Consider the following 20196-nt stretch of genomic DNA (forward strand, 5'->3'; position numbering starts at 1 on the left):
TTTTGTATTATACACTTTTGGAGTTCTGTACATACCTGTAACTTGGAGGTATGTATGATGCTTCTTCCAGAGAGAAACCTGGCTTTCAGATATAAAAATCCGAAGAAACAAAAGACAATTAAAACTAAGGTGCATATCAAAGGGAATTCAAATATGTAGTTTCTGAGCTCTGCCTTGAGAGTTCACTTTCTCACCAAATATTTGTATTTTTTGTCCTCACAAGAATGCACAGTATTCTTGCTATTTTATAATGATTTTCCAGCAAATAAATCAGAACAGGTTATTTAGATTATGTTGATGATAGAAGGAAATATTTCTCAAAAAGTCCATTATGAGTAACAATAGGAAGTAGAGAATTTATGTATGATTATTACATTTGCACATAATTTTATAAAGCAGAAAGCTATAAATAATCTGCCATAAATAACAGAATGTTTCCTTTTTCTGCTATATAAAATGCAAATCCCTCAGTGATACAATCAAAATACGCATTGGTACTTCTCATATTGCCTTTTTTAGCCTCTTATTAAGACTCCAGCCTCTAAAAGGTTGAGCAGGTGCATCTGGGAGTCAAGTAACGTGACACTTCATCCCCTCTACTTACTTTTCCTCATTCCGGACGTAGAAGGGTTTATCAATGTTTTTCTCTTGAGGGAACATTATGCCTTCCAAACGCATGCAATAAATGTCCAGATCATCCACGGGAAGTGCATCTGTTGTTCAGATGAGGGGAGAGCAGAGTGTGGTTATATGTCAGGGGAGGCAGGACGAGGTTCAATGTCTTAAAAGCATGTCCGGATGTTATGAAGCTCCGGGAGCTACGCTGGTGCTCAGAAAACATGCATTGGAAACATGTGCAGCTTAACTGAGTTGGTGCTTCTCATTCACTCCCTGATGTACGGACAGCAACACGACCAAGACCTGCCTTCAGCCCACAAGTGGGAAAGGCTGTGTGGTCCAGCCCCTGCTTCTCAGGTCAGGTCTTCACATCCCTCTGCAGACAGCGAGGGGATACAGACAGGAGCGGCTGGGAGGAGGATGAATCTGAAGCCTTTTCTGGAGTGGCAGCTTTACTTGAGGGAGGGAGAGAGGGAGAGTCAATGACATTAAAGTAAAAATTCCCACTCCTGGGCATATATCTGGAGAAAATTTGTAAAGATTCATGCACCGCAGTGTTCACTGCAGCACTACTTACAATAGCCAAGACACAGAAGCAACCTGAGTGCCCAGTAGATGAACGGACAAAGAAGTGGTAAATATGCACGAAAGAATATTACTCAGCCAGAACAAAGAGTGAAATAAGGCCATGTGCAGAATCATGGATGGTCCTGGAGATTATCATACCAAATGAAATAAGTCAGAAAGAGAAAGACAAATACCATATATCACTATGAGGAACCTTAAAAAATGATAAAAAAACAAACTTATTTACAAAATAGAAACAGACACACAGACATAGAAAACAGACTTATGGCTATCAAAGAAGAGACTTGGGGGAGGATGATTCCGTAATTACTTATGTAGGAAGAGAATCTGAAAAAGAATAGATACATGTATATGGATAACTGAATCATTTTGCTGTACACCTGAAATTAGCACAGCATTATAAATAAACTATATTCCAATGTAAAATAAAAATTAAAAAATAAAAGATAGCGGTCAGTTATTTAAAGATAATATTGAAGCAAAACACTAGATGAAGTAATACACTAAATTCGTACAAATTTTAGGGTAATTTTAAGATAAACGAGTTTTAGAGACTTCATAGACGTGTCAGGCTTTAGCAGGATGTGTCCAGCTACATTCAGCTCCCATAGTGTCCAGGGCTGACAGCTTCTTCTGCTGCTAGGACTGCTTGGTGGGAAAGTGTGAAAAGTCAGTCAGAGCAAGAGTCATGCCAAGCTTCTGCTTTTCCCCCTGCTAATGGTATGAACCAGCCAAGTCCTGCTCAAAATAGACAAAAAGATGACCAAAATGCTGTCACCAACAAATATCACAGAGATCTGTAAAAAGAATCAAATATGATCATGTAGGTAGAAACCCTTTGTAACTGGAAAGAAAAGCAGATGTTTTTAATGTATTTATTCTTATAGTTAACAGACATTTATTGAGCATTTACTGTGTGATGAAACTCTACTAGGTCTGGTTCTTTTTGGGCTGCACCACGTGGCTTGTGGGCTCTCAGTGCCCCAACCAGGGAGCAAGCCCACACCTCCTGCAGTGGAAACGTGGAGCCCTAACCACTGGAGCACCAGAGAAGTCCCTAGATCTGTTACTTGTCTTCAAGGAGCCTCCAGGCTAATAAAGACAAACAAAGGATTCTATCACTTCAATTCAGTGCAAGGAGGCCAGTGATAGTTTGCTCTGAGTTTAGAGCTGACATTTAAGGGTAGGAATTTCTGACTGTAAAGGAATAAACCACAGAAGACAACTCAGGAAAGAGATTTCTGAGCAAGGGGACACTCAGAAACACAAAGAAAGAGCACATTTTATTTATTAGAGGGATGTCATGTTTGAGGAATTGCATCTTGAGGGGTCAGCTCAGACACGTATTTTTCTCCAGCAACGTCTCATGTGGAATAGAAGCAATAGAATTGTTTTTTTTTTTTTTTTGCAATTGAGGCTTTACCAGGTGATTACAAAAAGGGATTTGAATGTATAAGCCAAGAAGTGATTTAATGGAAGGATCAGAGAGTCAAACCCAGACGTGAGGGAATCATTGGAGGAAAACACATCCTAAAGTCGACGGATGGGTCTGCAGGAGGATGGAGAATCCCCCGGGTGAGACGCCAAAGCGTCAGAGCACATGAGGATTTGTCACTTAAAAACAGAGCACAGGGACTTCCTTGGTGGTCTAGTGGTTAAGAATCCACCTGTCAATGCAAGGGTCAGGGGTTCGATCCCTGGTCCGGGAACTAAGATATTGCACACCACGAGGTGTGGCAAATGAAAAAAATAAAGTGATAGGTAGGGTATCATCCCATCTTTGTAAAACTAAATGCCTGGCAGGATACATGACCAAATGTGAATAGTTCCTGCCGGGTGACAGAGTTAGGAGCCAGTGTGATTTTTCCTGTAGTCTATATTTTCCAAGTTTTCTTCATTGAATATATATTGCTTATGTAATTGAGAGAAAATAAAAAGCAGATGTAGTGGCCCAGAAACATGAGAGTCAAACCAAGGAGGTAATTAAAAAGAATCATTCCCAGACCCAAGGAAATAGAGAGGGACCCTGGGCACCCAGACTGACTCAGGGGTGGACAGACATGCCGCAGGGACTGGGCTTCCTGCGGTCTCCACCCTGCAGCCAGCCTCTGCTCGCTCACCCGGAAACACATGGGAAAACTCACACACCAATGAGAAACTCACACGCTGGCGCGTGTGCGCTCACACACACACACACACACTCCTGAACTTCCTTTTTCTTAAGATGACAGGAAGCCGGAAATACCATTAACACAGGCAACCACACCCAGAGCATCTCTGCATGTTTCTGTGGGGATTTGGCTTGTTTCTTTCTTTTTTGTTTTAATTAATTTTCACTGGAGTATAGCTGCTTTACAATGTTGTGTTTCTGAAAGTGAATTAGTTATATGTGTAAACAGACGGTGAGTCCCCATGGAAGGCACGGGGGAACGGAGTGACTGCGTGGTTGCCGGTCTCCGTGCCGGGAGCTGTGTGGAGCACCAACTCCTTGAAGCTCCACAGCAACTGGGTTAGGTGATGAGAACCCCATTATTAGTTAAGGGAGTTAATGTTCAAATACTTAATTTTCTAAAGGTTGAATAGCTAAAATGGTCCTACGGGAATCTGGACACAGGCTACCTGAGTCAGTCGCTAAGTCGTGTCTGACTCTCTGCAACCCCATGGACTCTAGCCCACCAGGCTCCTCTGTCCATGGAGTTCTCCAGGCAAGAATACTGGAGTGGGTTGCCATTTCCTTCCCCAGGGCATCTTCCTGACTCAGGGATTGAACCCCGGTCCCCTGTATTGCAGGCAAAGTCTTTACCAACTGAGTCACCAGTGAAGCCCCAACAATACTGCAGTGGGTAGCCATTGATGGCTCAGACGGTAAAGGATCCACCTGCAATGCCGGAGACCTGGGTGCAATCCCTGGGTCGGGAAGATCCCCTGGAGAAGGAAATGGCTACCCACTCTGGTGTTCTTGCCTGGAGAACTCCATGGACAGAGGAGCCTGGTGGGCTAGAGTCTATGGGATCCCAGGGTCAGACAAGACTTAGCAACTGACTCAGATAGCCTGTGTCCAGGTTCCCCTAGGGCCATTTTAACTCTTCAGCCTTTAGAAAATTAAGTATTTGAACACTAATTCCCTTAACGAAAAATGAGGTTCTCATCACCTAACCCAATTGCTGTGGAGCTTCAAGGAGTTGGTGCTCCACACAGCTCCCAGCACAGAGACCGGCAACCACGTAGTCACTCCATCCCTCCGTGCCTTCCATGGGGACTCACTGTCTGTTCCTCCATCAGGAACCAGCTGTAATGGTAGCATGTCTGGAACCCAAGGAATACACCCCAGGGCTGCATGTTCTTGAGACAGAAATACTGTCCTGCCTAAGAATTCAGATGAGAATTGTCAAGGGTGGGCCACTCTTCAGCAGAAGCAGAACTTCCTGGGAATGACTAAGGCCAACTCAGGGTGGAGTCAGACACCCAGCCGGTTCTAAAATCAACCTGATCTTCCTGAGTGACAAAGAACCGGCTCTGTTGTTCACAAGCCAAGCTCCAGGGCACCTCCTGGGCTCACTCTCAGCCTGGAACAGGACCCCCATAAAAGGAGGACGATGAGTGTGGGGAGCAAGACAGGGAGGGGGAAGAGGAGGGAGAGAGAGGGGAGGAGGGGAGAAGGAGAAACGAGAGAAAGAAAATGGAACTAGTTGGATCCTTGGAGAAGAGGCAAAAAAAAATAATCGCTCTGGGACTTCCCTGGTGATCCACTGGTTAAGAATCCGCCTTCCAATGCAGGGGACACAGGTTTGATCCCTGGTCAGGAAGGTAAGTTCCCACATGCCTTGGGGAATCTAGCCCAGGGGCTGCAACTAGAGAGCCTGAGAGCTCTAAAGCCCGTGCTCTGCAGCAAGAAAAAGCCCGCGAGCTGCAACGAGAGTCGTCCCCATGTGCAGCACCCTAGAGGAAGCCCACGAGCTGCAACAGAGACCCAGCAAAGCCAAGATACTAAAAAGTTAAATTTAATTTAAAAATCACTGTTACTATTCGCCTTCTGGATCCCTGGTAACTCTCTCTTACACATACAATGAAATCATTAACCCATAGAGACGCAGATCTCTCTGACAAAATAAAATCATTTCTACCACTTCGTGTAGACTTCAGTAGACTTCCAAAGGGATCAACTGTTCTCATTGACCCAAAAAACCAGCCTCTGCCTTTGATAATATATACTTTTAAAAGTAAACCCTCTCTCTTTTCTCTAACAGTCATCATTTCTTTCTCCAACATTTCTTTTCCCTAAATTAGGAACGGAGAGTCTCTGGCAGACAAGATACTTTCAGAAATATCCCTCTAGATGGACTCATCTGAATGAGATCATGGAGGGTCATCCAAATTAGCTAATAGTATAATCACCGTGGCTTTGCATTTGCTACCTTTTCTGATTTGCTGGTTTAGAGGATGCTCCCATTTCTTTGGGGATTTGGCTTTTGAATTGGAGCTCACTGACTTTTCCAGATTGAGTGATGAGAGGTATCAAGTGTTTCTGCATTCTCCTTGTCCTTACTGCAATCTGAGTGAACACAAAGCAGAGGAAAAAGAAATTGAGGTCCCTTCTGGCAACAGATTCAGCAAGCAGTTGTGAAGGAACTAGGGTTGTGAAAACGAAACCTTTAATGCACATGCCAGTACAGAAGTCTGCTTTCCTTTCAACAATATTTAACTTTCTTTAGTAAATCTGAATTCTTGAAAGCCATAGTAGATTACAGGCAGAGCTAAGGGAAACTTTTCTGAGTGTTTCATTGCCAGATTTAATGCAAGTAATTTCAGGCAGAATAGTTGGAAGGTCATTGGATTCATGTGGGCTTTTCAACACTGGAAGCTGAGGGTCAACAGGGAGAATTTTAAAGCGGGGACCCAGATCTGCAAGTCAGTCTTGAGACCAAGCTGTTCCCATGAATCCTTCAATTGCACATTCCAGGTGGACAGGGTCACCCGCGTTACTAACATCCTACATTAGGTGAGGTTTACTGTTCATCACAGCAGCCCCAGTACCGGCCTCCTGGGGATGGAACCCATGCCTCCTTGCAGTGGAAGCTCAGAATCTTAACAACCGGATCACCAGGGAGGTCCCCACCTATAATATTCTTAACACGCAGAACAGTGTCTATCATGTAGTAATAGATACTTGCTGAATGAGTGAATGAAGTGCTTACATTATGAAAGACACTTAACTACCTTTTATACATCATTGCACTTCAATTACAAACTCGCAATTACCTTACAGGGCATTGGGTCTTACTGTCCTCACTTCACAGATAAGAAGATGAGCCTTAGAAAGGTTAAACAACTGGCCCAACCTAGAAAAAGAGCTGTTTGATTCTAAAAGTCCTGTAACAAGGCACCATCAACCCATCTCACCCTTAGTCTGGAAATTAATTATTAAGGAGCTATTTATAACAGTCTTAACGGCAACAAACCAATTACCTCAAGTTATTCTAAATTAGCCTTTCAAGAAAATTAAACTTCCCTGTGCTTATTCATGCGCTTGGGCAAGAGATATGTCAGTGTCTGCTGCTATGTGCCAAAGACATCGCCAGGTTCTGGGAAAATGGACCAAGAAGACCTGAGTGCCTGTACTTAGAGATCCGGAGAGACGGACAGAAAGTGGAGAACTACAACCCAGAGGGCCGAGCACCGTGTTAGAGAGAGGTGCAGGGTATTAGGAGATCTGAGCCCTGCTTCCCCCGAAAACGGCAAACACATGAGAAGAATTGAGAAGCACAAGCTGGGACTTCCCTGGCAGTCCAGTGGCTGAGACTGTGCTCCCAGCGCAGGGGGCACAGGTTCGATCCCTGGTCGGGGAACTAAGATCCCGCCTGCTGCACAGTGCGGCCAAATCTTTTTAAAAGATAAAACAGAAGCCCAAGGCTGAAAGCACTCTGTTGGATTCTCTAGCAGGGATGCATTGAGACAGTCACGGGACAATGTCCGTGTTCACCTGTTAGACTCTTGGCCTCGGTCTTGTCATTTCCAGTTTTGGTAAATTGCCCCTCATCTTACTCCTGGTTTAAAACCTCTGTGGGCTTTCACTCTAAGGGTTAAAAACTCTGTGCTAAAATGCTTTGTTTTCAGCTATTTCATTTGCTAATCCTTTCATCATTGTTGCTGTTTTTCTCTATACATCCATTATATTCATTTTAAATCATGGAGCCAAAAATTAGAGTCAGTCCCCACTGAAAAACATGGGAGCAAGGACACATATCACATAAAAGAGAAGCCCTCCTGTGAGCCTACTCCTGTTTATATATCCCAGGGTGTGGGGGCTTGACTTCTACGTGTGCAAGCAATTCTTGAATGACATGTCATAGTCTTGATGTCCGATCAAGTCCCTTAAATTACACTAACTGCAATCTTTCCATTTCCCCTCTTCCTTTTAATCACCCTCCTCCAATCCAACCAGAGCTTTCAGATTTTCCATCTTTAGAAGTGTCCACATGTTAGAGCTTTTAGGCTCACTTCTAAGCAAATTAAAAGTAGTTCAGGAGAAGAAACTAGCAAAAGAAAACATACACATGAATAAGTTGCAGATTCTAATTAAACAACTCACTAATTCCACTGTAGTTTTACTTTTATTGACAGTAAACAACCAAAAACATTTGTCTGTTTATGCTGCAAAGCATGTCCTACCTCTGAGGCCCTGACTTGTGTGTTTACTGTTGTTGCAGTTATAAAACAAGAAAGCAGTTATGGGAGTTCACATTTTTAAAAGATTGTGAAACAATTTTGAAAAATAATTGAAATATCATTATTATAGCTATCACCAAAGTAATTCAGATGTTCACACAGCTTCAACAAAAGAACATTGCTGTTCAATTGGTTGGCTGGAAATACAGAAATGCATTTCTAGTCAACCATTTGCTGTGGGTTCACTGTCATATCTTTTTGTCTTTTCATACGGTACCCACAGAAAATGGTTGAATAGAAAGAGATTAAACCAGTCCATCCTAAAGAAAATCAACCCTGAATATTCGTTGGAAGGACTGATGCTGAAGCTGAAGCTCCAATACTTTGGTCACCTGGTGGGAAGAGCTGACTCATTGGAAAAATCTGATGCTGGGAAAGACTGAAGGCAGGAGGAGAAGGGGATGACAGAGGATGAGATGGTTGGTGGCATCACTGACTCAATGGACATGAGTTTGAGCAAGCTCCAGGAGTTGGTGAAGAACAGGGAAGCCTGGTGTGCTGCAGTCCATGGGGTCGCAAAGAGTTGGACATGACTGAGCAACTGAACAACAATGCCATTTTCTGTGGGTTCATCTGTGATTTGCAATTGGAGCTCAAACTCTTTTACTGAAAGAAAGAAAGAAAGAGTGTAAGGAGGGAGGGAGGAAAGGAAGGAAGGAAGAGAAAATACTGTAATAGAAGCACTTTATAATATTAATGCTTTTGCATTTCACTCTGGTGCTGTACCTACATATAACATGGTACCTGTTATAGCAGATAGACAGGTAGATCATAGCTCAATTTTCTAGGTCCCAGATATTTTTCTAAGTGCTTTTCAAACATCCAATCATTTTATCTTCACAACTCAGATACTTTATAGTTGAGGAATTGAAGGTACGGAGAAGTTAACTAACTTTCCCAAGGGTGCACAGCATGTAAGTGGCGAAACTGGGTTCAAGAGCAGCACCGCCCAACACAAATGCAATATGAGCCACATCTGTAATTCTAAACTTTCTAGTAGTAGCATCAAAAATAGTCAAGAGCCATTAAATGAATTTTCACACATTGTATTTCACCCAGCACATCCAAAATATTGGATTGGCCAGAAAGTTTGTGTTCTACAAACTCTTTTAGCCAACCTAATATTATTTCAACATGCAATTAATTTTAAAAAGAGATATTTTTCCATTCTTTTATGCACACCACAAAGTCCAGTAGGCATTTGCATATATAGCACATCTCCTTGCAGACCAGCCAATCACACACATGATCTCTGTGTGTGGGTATACCAAGTGGCTACCATTTTGAGCAAGACAGCTCTAGAGTCTGGGCATTTTTTTTTCTTTTGATGTTTGACATCAATCAATAACAGTGTCAAATGATGAATCTTGGAAAATGAAGAATATTTCCGTTGGGTTAGTGGATTTAACTTATATGTATATGCATCAGTTCTAGATAACAATAGAAGTCCTGTATTCTGTCTGGACCTCAGAAGCTGCCACATGCCCACAGATGGGTTGTAAGTACCGCCTACCATTTACAAGAATAGGAACCTGCTTCATACAGATGTTCCCATCCCCCCAGGTGCTCAGCTTCGCTGCACATCATCAGGTGTCCTCCCCCTCCCCGCCCCTCCCCCTCCCTGTCTGCCCCTCCCCCTCCCACCCCCTCCTTCCTGGTCCCTCCCTGTCCTTCCCCCTCCATCCCCCTCCTCCCCCTCTGTCCCCTGCATCTGCCCATTTCCTTCCTCTGGGTGTGCAGCTCTCTCTCCCCTAGGCTCTTCTTCCAATGGACCCTTCTTTCTTTGTGTGAGTTCCCAATGCAGAAAGTCTTCTTAAGGTTCCAAAGTGATTTTTTGATGTTCAGTTGCTAAGTCATATCTAACTCTTTGTGACCCCATAGATTGCAGCACACCAGGCTTCCCTTTCACTGTCTCCTGGAGTTTGCTCAAACTCATGTCCATCGAGTCCGTGATGCCATCCAACCATCTCATCCTCTGTCGTCGCCTTCTCCTCTTGCCCTCAATCTTTCCCAGCATCAAGGTCTGTTCCAATGAGTCAGTTCTTCGCATCAGGTGGCCAAAGTATTGGAGATTCAGCTTCAGCATCAGTCCTTCCAATGAATATTCAGGACTGATCTCCTTTAGGATGGACTGGTTGAATCTCCTTGCAGTCCAAGGGACTCTCAAGGGTTTTCTCCAGCACCACAGTTCAAAAGCATCAATTTTCTTTGGCACTCGGCCTTCTTTATGGTCCAGCTCTCACATCCATACGTGACCACTGGAAAAACCACAGCTTCAACTATACAGACCTTTGCTGGCAAATTGATGTCTCTGCTTTTTAGTATGTATCTCGGTTTGTCATAGTTTTTCTTCCAAGGAGCAAGCATCTTTTAATTTCATGGCAGCAGTCATGATCCACAGCAATTTTGGAGCCCAAGAAAATAAAGTCTGTCACTATTTCCACTTTTTTCCCACCTATTTTCCATAAAGTGCCGGGAAGTCCTCTACTTAATGCTCTTTTCCATCTGCTGTGATCAGGTGCTTCTCTGGTCAAGAGGACACAGCGTCCTGGGAGCCAAAGTTGCAGAACTGGGAGTGTCCCAGGACCCAGATGGCACACAGGGGGACAGGACCTCTTCCAGGGGGGTGGCTGTGCCAGGCAACACTTTCTGTATACCTGCTACTGGGCACTCTTTTTTAGGCCATTTTAAAACATATTAAGGTTTCATAAAGTAACCTTTTATGTTAACATGAATCCATAGGATTCACATCAAATACCAGTTCGGTTTCGTCAGTGTTTCTTCTAGTAATAATTCCATTGTAAAGGGATCACCCCTGTGTACTTTATCCCCGATGCTGAACCTGCTTTTACTGATGTTCCTGGACATTCTTCAGGATCACCAGTGGGTAGCTGTGTGGGCATTCCTTACTTCCCTCTCCCGTATGGAACTGGGTTAAAGGAGCTCTTAGGCACCCCTAAAAGGTGTAAACCCGCATAAAAGAGTAGCACAGTGCAAGGGTGAGGGGAAAGAGGAAGCCGCCCCCCTTTGCCTCCTGTGGAGAGTTTCTGGGGAGAAGTCATGGGCAAATGATGGTATGAAGTCTCAGTTCTCTACACAAGCTGGGAAACACCCTCATCTCCCCAATCTTGTGATGTCCTAAGTCACCCAAGGGCAATTTCTACCCAACCAAGACAACAGGGTCCCCAAATACTGCCTCATCGGTTTCTTAACAACTGATTCCAGCCTGGGGTGGGGGGGTGTTATTGTTGTTTAGTTGCTAAATTGCGTCCGACTCTTTGCGACCCCATGGACTGTAGCCTGCTAGACCCCTCTGTCCGAGATTTCTCAGACAAGAATACCGGAGTGGGTTGCCAGTTCCTCCTCCGAGGGATCTTCCCGAACAAGGGATCGAACCTGCATTGGCAGGCAGATTCTTTGCCATTTACCCATTCCCGAAACCCTAGCCCAGGAGTGGTTCAACTCCATTTTAACTGAAGGAACCGCCTCCGAGGCTCTGCCTCTTCAGATTCCGTCCCAAGCTCCTTTGCTGCTTCTTTAGAGGGAGGCAGGAGGCAAAGGGAGAAGACAGGTCCAGTGACTGTCAATGATGAATGTCTACAAAATTTTGTGTACCGTGCCCATCTCCAACCACCTCATGCTGAAGCAGGAGGGAAGGGCGCAGGGCACACAACCTTTGAACGAATGGCATAGCTCGAGGGCACAACACAAACTGGTTAGAACAAAATGGGCCCAAGAGGGCAGACAAGTCAACTTGACTAGACCTTGATCTTCTGCATACACTCATTATAACACATAGCAAGCTAAATGACACACTCAGAGGTGCCATGACAGCTCCCAGTTGGACCATCAAAGACCAAAGAGTGGGCAGTGGCCTTACCCTGGAAATCCCCGCCCCTTCCCCCGAAATAGTAGGAATAATCTTCCTACTCATTAGCCTATGAAATCACCCAGCCCATAATAGCTAACCACACCACATTTCGAGGCTGCCCTCACCCTCTGTGATGGCCCACACTCTGTCTTTCTGAATAAGTCCACCTCTTACCTACCACTTTGTCTCTCACTGAATTCTTTCTGTGATGAGACATCAAGAACCTGAGCTTCATTTGGTCCTGAAACCAGGTCTGTGATCTCAGTTGGAAGACCAAGGGTTTTGGCTGGGTTCAAGTCCCAACCACGTGGGTTCCAGTCCTAATCTGAGATAAATGGTTTCAGTCCTGTGTACAAACAATCCAACTTGTCGGCAGAATACCCAGTCTTTTCCATGCAAACTCATGAGTGTTTTATTCCTAAACCTCTCAAGTGTAAGACAACATATTAAGGAGAAAGAGTATGAAAAGTCAGAGTCAGTGTCAAATCCTGATCCTCACCTGGCCTTTAAGGAGCCAGATAACCAGAACCAGCCACCTGAGTTCCCCCTCTCTCAGTCTCTTCATCCATAAAATGGGCAAAGTAATGCTTGCCCTGTTGACATGGACATGATGAGGTTCAAAGAAGGCAATACAAAATTCACATGAGTGTGGGTCTCCTTTTGCTGCAGAGACCAGTGTACTTGCCAGTAGTGAAAGAAGAGGGAAGGGGACAGGTCACAACCTTTAAAAGAATGAGACAGCCTGGGGACGTGACATAAAGTGATTAGAACTGAGTAGGCCCAAGATGGTGGACAGTTGACTTCCACTAGACCTTAAGCCTCAGTATACATTCATTGTAACACATCAGCTAGCTAACTGATACACCCACCAGCACCATGACAATTATGAGACCAACCATCAAAGACCAAAAAGTGGGTGGTGGCCCAATTCCTGGAAATCCTTCCCCCTTCCCTGAAGTAATTGCAATAATCCTCCCACTCATTAGCCTATGAAATTACTCAGTGTATGAAAACTAACTATGCCATATTTCAAGGACTATTCTTGCCTTCTGAGATGGTCTATACACTTTGTCTCTAAATAAATCCAGTTCTTACCTATCACTTTGTCTCTCACTGAATTCGTTCTGTGATGAAACATCAAGAACCTGAGCTTCATTTGGGTCCGGAAACCAGATGTGTAACCTCAGTTAAAAGACCATGGGTTCAAGTTGCAAATCTTGTTACATGGTTACATGGTTTCAGCAGCACCATGAAATGTATGGATTTCAAGTGGACTAGTTTGTATCACAAAATGTATAATGGAGGAATGATTGATTTTTCAGAACCTATAACCTCTAAACTGATTTAAAATATGTCAAATAAAAAAATGCCTTTTATAGAATTTATTTTCCTTTGATAAAGAGGTACCTCTGAAAGATGAAGTCTCAACACGAGTCTGTTACATTGACATTAAAATGATTCTGAGTGAGTCTGAGTGACTTTCTCCTCCATTATCTTGTTTAACCTTCACAAAACCAAGCAAGTCTAATGGTAACTGTTGTGGTTATAGATTAATAGTAACACAGAGTAGTGCCAACATTCCAGGTGATTAGAAACAGTCCCCAGTTGTCGAATCCACCCCACTCACTATTAAGCATTTGGTATTTGTCTGAAAGCCAGAAAAACTGGAAAGCCCAGATCTTCTTGTTACCAAAAGAGCATGTGGGATCAGGCTGCTCACTGCTCAAAAGCCAATAAATAGGCCAGGTTGGTGGAAAGGAAAGTTTACTTTATTTCAGATGCTAGCTACTGGGCGGGGGTGGGTCACAGAAATCTGTTCAAAGGCCAACTCGCCTTCCACTGGCGACCAGTGGGGCAGAGCTTTCATAGACAGAAAGCGGGGGAGGGGGGGGAATGCTACATGCAGAAACAGCAGTCATCTCTAACAGTCATCTTCAAATTGGTCTTCAGTGGTCTGACCAGCATCATCTTGGTTGTTTTAAAGTATAGTTAATCTTCAGTTTCAGAGTCCATTTGTTCCAATTTCTTTGAGGTCAGTTCTCGGAATTGTGACAGCTCATATCCTGGGTATAGTTCTGGTCATCGTGTAGTTAACTTCTCCACCTGGGGTTTTAGTATCTATAAGACAGCTCAGAGTATTATCTGTAGCCCTTGAGAAAGAGCTAAAGGTCCTTGACTATGCTTAATGACTACATTATTATTATTTAGTCTCCCTAGGCTCTTTTCCTCCGTTTCAGCATTTCTTACTTCTCTGATTAAACCTATTCTTGGACTAAGTTTTCCATAGACCCAAGGCAGGCAGAGGACACGGTGATGGGGTGGGGGCAAGGACCGTAGGGTCCTGCTCCATTTCACTCTCGCCTTTCATTCTTTCCTTCAGTCTCTGTCAGTAGTTCTCACACTTTGGAATTCAAGGAATTACTGCACACTGTTTTGTTTTGTTAGCGTTATTGTTAGTTTTGTCTTGTGTGTGTGTGACTTTTGGTCCCACAGGGCACCATGTAGGATCTTAGTTCCCTGAGCAAGGATCAAACCCATGCCCCTGCATTGGGAGCTCGGAGTTTTCACCACCAGGAAACCTACACAGCGGTTTTGTTGTTGTTATTTCTCCTAAACAAATTCGAGTAAGTCAGACTTTACAGAACTTCAAAGGTGTTCATTCGTGTATCCTGACATGGGCAAGCCCTAGACTTCAGGACCTAAAATGGCTTTATAAACTGCAGATTGACCCCAGGACACCCAGTAAGACCACCTACCGTTGCCACTGCTGTTTCCTTCAGCTGAGTACTCCGACAGCTGACACTGATAACCACCAGTTTCCAGGAACTGCCCCTATGCCAGTCATGACAGTAGGCATCTTTTGTTGATTATCTCTGATCCATACCACAGAAAAAGGGGGGTGTAACTATCACCATTTACAGAAGAAAAAACAGAGGTTTCAGCCAAGGAGAGCAACACCCTGAGGTCCCTTGGCTAGAAAACAATACGGTCAAAACTCAAGCCTCAGGTGTATCCCATACAAATAGCTCTTTGCACCAGGATGTACCACAATACTGATGACCTGAGAAGACCTGCCCAGTTCAGAAGTCTGCTAGACAGACTCACTGCTATCACCCAGGCTATGTAAAAGGCAGGAAGGTTACACGTTCTTTTTGGTATGATCTCTGCTTTATCCAAAGGCTAACAACAATAACACTCAGGAAGTGCTTTCTCCATGCAGGCATTTCTCACTCTTGATCCAAGTTAGTTGTCAAGATATACTCATGACATGGGAACTGATTTATCTACAATGTTTCATGGATGAGGCTGAGTAACGTGCCCAAGATCAGCCACCTTATCAGGGACAAGGGTGTAGCCCCAGTGCCTTAGGCTTTGGTTACCATTACTGAGCCACACTACACCCTAAGAAAGTAGGGCCCAGCTGCCAGGGGGTCAGTCTTTAGGAGAAATGGCATCTGAAATACAAAAGTCTAAGATCCTGTGGTTTCTCTTGTTTAAGGGTACTGACTTTGCAAAGTTGCAAATTTGCTCAAAGAGATTCTGAAGCAAAAAGCATGAAGCATATCATTGAATAAAGAACTCCTCTGAAATCTGCCCTTGATATACATTTCAAGTACTAAGGACTAGCAAATAAAGCATCTTGCTGATATGATAGCTGTGGATTGAGCAAAACCTCTTTTTGAAAGGACTCGGATAGCAACACTGATGAGTTTGAGAAAACTCTGGGAGATAGCCAAGAACAGAGAAGCCTGGTGTGATGCAGTCCATGGGTTTGCAAAGAGTCAGACACGACTTACCAACTGAGCAACAACAACAATCTCATCTTGAGGCTTCCCAGGTGGCTCAGGGGTAAGGAATCTGCCTGCCAGTGCAGGAGATAAAGGAGACTCAGGTTCAATCCCGGAGTCAGGAAGATCCCCTGGAGGAGAAATTGGCAATCCTCTCCAGCACTCTTGCCTGGATGGACAGAGGAGGCTGGTGGGCTACAGTCCACGGGGACATTAGTGAACCACTGAGCAGGCATGCATCTCATCTTGAAGATGATGACTTTGGAGGAACTAAACTAATTGGAAAGAATCAAAGTATGTGAAACTCCTTAAAAATTTATTGACTTAAATAATTTCACCTATGTTACACCTTAAAAAAAAAAACAACTTTATCTTTAGTGCAGGGAAAAAGAAGTGTCTTGTTTCTCTTTCATCCCCTCTCTGGATTCCTATTTAAATCCTTTTGCCTTATCCCTAAATTGTCTGATAGTAAGAATTCTCAATAACACAGTTTACCAATGTATTGTAGCTAATTCAAACCCTAACTTTTTTTTTCTTTAATTATTTACTACTCTTATTGTTATTTTATTTGTGTTTTTATTTTTTTGTCACAAGGCACATGGGATCTTAGTTCCTTGACCAGGGAGGGAACCTACACTCCCTGCTTTGGAAGATGGAGTCTTAACCACTGGACTACAGGGAAGTTCCCAAACCCTAATTTTTCATAATTAGAAATCGATAGAGGCGCTAGAAGATTAGACGGAAAGAAAGGAGTTTTTATTATGTTAGAATAAGTCACAAAATGAAGCACTTTTTCTAAATCACCATTCCACAGGCAGTTCCTTTCAGCTGCAGGAATTCGTCTTAAAAACAAAATTTCTACTTGAAATAATAAGTTTGATGAAAAAAATGAATAAAGTAGGACCTGTCAGGGTAGAGATGTGAGTTCTCTTGGGCAGACAGAAAATCGTAAGGACATGAGCTGTGAGGCCGATGAGATAACAGGAATACATAAGGTTTTGAACACTTTTTATTTAATTATATTTTTTAAAATGTGCCATTAACTTGTGCTCGACACTTTTCTAAGTGCTTTATAAATATTAGCTAGTTTAATCTCACAACACGCCTGTGAGGTAGGTACTGGTTTTAGCTCTCCTTCTCCAGAGCTCAGTGAAAGGAAGGGGTGAGCTGGGGACCAGACTGAGCTCTCCGCTCCCAGTCTCTGCTCTTAACCAGCTTTGTGCTATATTCTTGTGGCCACACATACTCCTACCTAGGCAGCAAGGACATGGAAATTAAGACATATCCACTTAATGCCTCAGCCAACAGTTTTGGAAAACACTGTACCTTCAGTCTTGTCCAACTCTTTGTGACCCTCTGAACTGTAGCCCACGAGGCTCCTCTGTCTATGGGATTTTCCAGGCAAGGATACTGGAGTGGGTTGCCATTTCCTCCTCCAGGGGATCTTCCTGACCCAGGGATTGAACTCATGTCTCTTAAGTCTGCTGCATGGGCATGCAGGTTCTTTACCACTAGTGTCCCCTCGGAAGCATCAAAAAATACATCTTCCTTGACCGGGAATTGAACCTAGGTCATGGTGGTGAAAGCACCGAATCCTAGCCACTAGACCACCAGGGAACTGTGCATACAGTACCTAGTCTAGATTAAATCTAGTTGAATATCCTCTCAAGGACTAAATCCTGCTAATGCAAGTTTGTGCACCCAACCCACAGTGAAGCTAAACAAACTGAAATGCTGGAGTTTGGAACAGAGAAAGGTTTAATGCGGGGCCATGCAAGGAGATGCGTGGCTCATGCCCTAAAAAGCCCCGAACTCCCCAAGAACTTTAAATTAAAAAATCACTTCTTTTTGGCTGTGCTGGTTCTTCGTTGCTGCACACGGGCTTTCTCTAGTTACGGCGAGTGGGGACTACTCTCTATTTTCGATGCGCAGGCTTCTCACTGAGGTGGCTTCTCTTGTTGTGGACCACGGCTCTGGATCGAGGGCTTTAGGAGATGCAGCTCATGGGCTGAGTTGCCAGCGGATTCTAGGGAAAAGCACTGCAGTCAGAGGAAAAGGGGAAGGCAGGAATTCAGAGGCAGCGGGTGACCTCCCAGATAAGGAGGTCAGAATAACTTGAAGGGCATCCATGGCGGACACCTTCAGATGCCTTGGTAAAGGATCTGATTTTTACCGTAAGTGGGCTGGGCAACTGCTATGAGGCTGTCAACAGAGGAAGAACATCGTTCTTGTTGTTTTAATAGGATAACACTCACTGCTGCACTGAAAACAGATGTAAGTGGAGCGAAAACAGGAAGAGAAGAGCAGTCAGTAGGGACTTCCCTGTTGGTCCCGTGATTAAGAATCCTCCTTGCAATTTAGAGGATGCAGGTTCAATCTCTGGTTGGGGAACCAAGATCCCACATGCCATGGAACAACTAAGCTCATGCGCCATAACTACTGAGTCCACCACCGCAACTAGAGGGACTGTGCACTACAGCCATCCCACGTGCCACAACTAAGACCCGATACAGCCAGATAAATAAGTATTTTTTTAAATAAAGAAGAGCAGTTCATAGAATAAGGCCTGTTCACTACTCAAAAGATGATGGTAGTTTTAAGCAGGGTGATATTAAGGAGCTGGTGAGAAACCAGTTTCCGAATTTATTTTGAAAAAAAAAAAGTCAACAGATTTGCTGAAGAACTTGATATGGGGAAAGAAAGAAAGAATGACTCTGTCTTGATGAAATATGTGAGCGGAACAACCATTTTCTTCAATGGGGGAAAATATAGGGGAAGCAGGTTCACCAGGGTCCAGGAACTCAGATTAGGACTTGTGAAAGGCAACATGCCTTTTAAACAGCCAAGTGAATATGATGCTGCTGGTGCAAAGGGTAGTGTAAGTCATCAGTATATAGATGGCATTTAAACCTGTGCTGCTGCTGCTGCTGCTAAGTGTGACCCCATAGACAGCAGCCCACTAGGCCCCTGTGAGCCAGAATGAAATCACTCTGGGAGGGAATAGAGATAAAAAAGGGAAATGGTCCAAAAACTGAATCCTGGGAAACTCCAAAACTTACAAGAAGATGGGAAGAATCAGAGAAACAGACTGAAAGGGAGCAGCCAGAGAAGTGGAAGAATTTTGGGTGTCCTTTGAGTGGAGGGTGGCTTTCGAGTGATTCAGCCAGGAGGAATGGCCAGAGATGCCCACGCCTACCTTCAAAGCAACCTGGTGTGTTGGGGGCTGGCTCCTCCATCCTTTTGAATAAACATACAGACACATCAGTACCAACAGGTAGCAGAACAGGGAGCCGAGGGGATGGTAGAGGACTATACGCCAATCTCAGGTCAAGTTCCTCAGACTAGAACCATCAGATTGTCTACAGAATGTGCCCCTAAGAAGAGACGTCAGCTTCACAGGGGGTGGGGAAGCCATTAAATACTGTGAAAGACACATGAAGACCAGAGGTGATAGCTCTGTAAGCTTCTCACAGGAAACAGGGTTATTTGTTGTACTTCAGCTGAAAAAGTGTCAACGTAAAAAAATGTATATATATATATTGAGTAAAAAAGGGCAAGTGAAGCCTGACAAATGTCCTCTGACAGGTCAGTGCAAAGTCTTATAAGGTGGAGAAGGGATCACTGGGTCTTGGAGGATCCAACAAGTTCGGTTCCTTCAACCTGACATTGGAAATGGGCTTCGTTTTCCAGGCAAATACACGAAAACTCTTCCAGACAAAAGGAAGGGTCTTTTTTTTTTTTTTTAATTGGAGGATAATTGCTTTACAACGTTGTGTTGGTTTCTGCTGTCAGTTCAGTCGCTCAGTCATGTCCAACTCTTGCGACCCCATGGACTGCGGCACGCCAGGCCTCCCTGTCCATCACCAACTCCCGGAGCTTACTCAAACTCATGTCCATCATGTCGGTTTCTGCTGTAGGACAACACGAAATCAGCCATAAGTGTACATATATCCCCTTCCTCTTGAGCCTGCCTCCCCTGCCCCTATCCCGCTGCTCCAGGTCATCACAGGCACTGAGCTGAGCTCCTTTTGTCATGCAGCAGCTTCCCATTCGCTATCTAGTTTACGGATGTGCTGTGCAGTGCTTAGCCGCTCAGTCATGTCCGACTCTTTGCGACCCCGTGGACTGTAGCCCGCCCGGCTCCTCTGTCCATGGGGCTCTCCAGGCAAGAACACTGGAGCAGGTTGCCGTGCCCTCCTCCAGGGGATCTTCCCACCCAGGAAGTGAATCCAGGTCTCCCACGTGGCAGGCGGATTCTTTACCAGCTGAGCCACCAGGGAAGCCCAATTTTGCACGTGGTCGTGTAGATATCAATGCTGCTCACTCAATTCATTGCACCAGGAGGGAAAGGCTGAGTAAAGACATGGAGGGAAGTTTCTGGGGTGGAAGGGTTGATGAGCAGTGGGGTGAAAGAGGGGGAGGAAGCAGAGGGTCAGAGGAGGGGACGGGCATTGGGAGGGCAGCTTCCCCGCCTAGCAATGGGTGCACAAAGACAAGACGGCCACCTTGGCCTCATACGTGTTTTATGTGCCATCGCTTAGCTATCATGAAGAAGTGATGGGAATAATCATTCTGTGCTGCAGACCAAGCCTTAGCCTTTTGCTT

General features: G+C 44.4%; 1 long non-coding RNA gene across 1 annotated transcript in view; it reads right to left on the bottom strand.

Moving 5' to 3' along the window:
- Positions 1 to 506: 506 nt before the first annotated feature.
- Positions 507 to 20196, bottom strand: part of LOC145506966 (uncharacterized) — a 65281-nt gene continuing 45591 nt past the window's right edge. Inside the window, exons 4-5 of the long non-coding RNA XR_014054471.1 lie at positions 5622 to 5758; positions 507 to 1073 (exon numbers count right to left, since the gene is read on the bottom strand). This is a non-coding gene — a long non-coding RNA (uncharacterized LOC145506966). The remainder of the gene's footprint in view (positions 1074 to 5621; positions 5759 to 20196) is intronic.

Source organism: Giraffa tippelskirchi, chromosome 5, assembly GCF_054371585.1.
Source record: "Giraffa tippelskirchi isolate mGirTip1 chromosome 5, T2T-mGirTip1v1.2.pri, whole genome shotgun sequence".
Classification (NCBI taxonomy): Eukaryota; Metazoa; Chordata; class Mammalia; order Artiodactyla; family Giraffidae; genus Giraffa; species Giraffa tippelskirchi.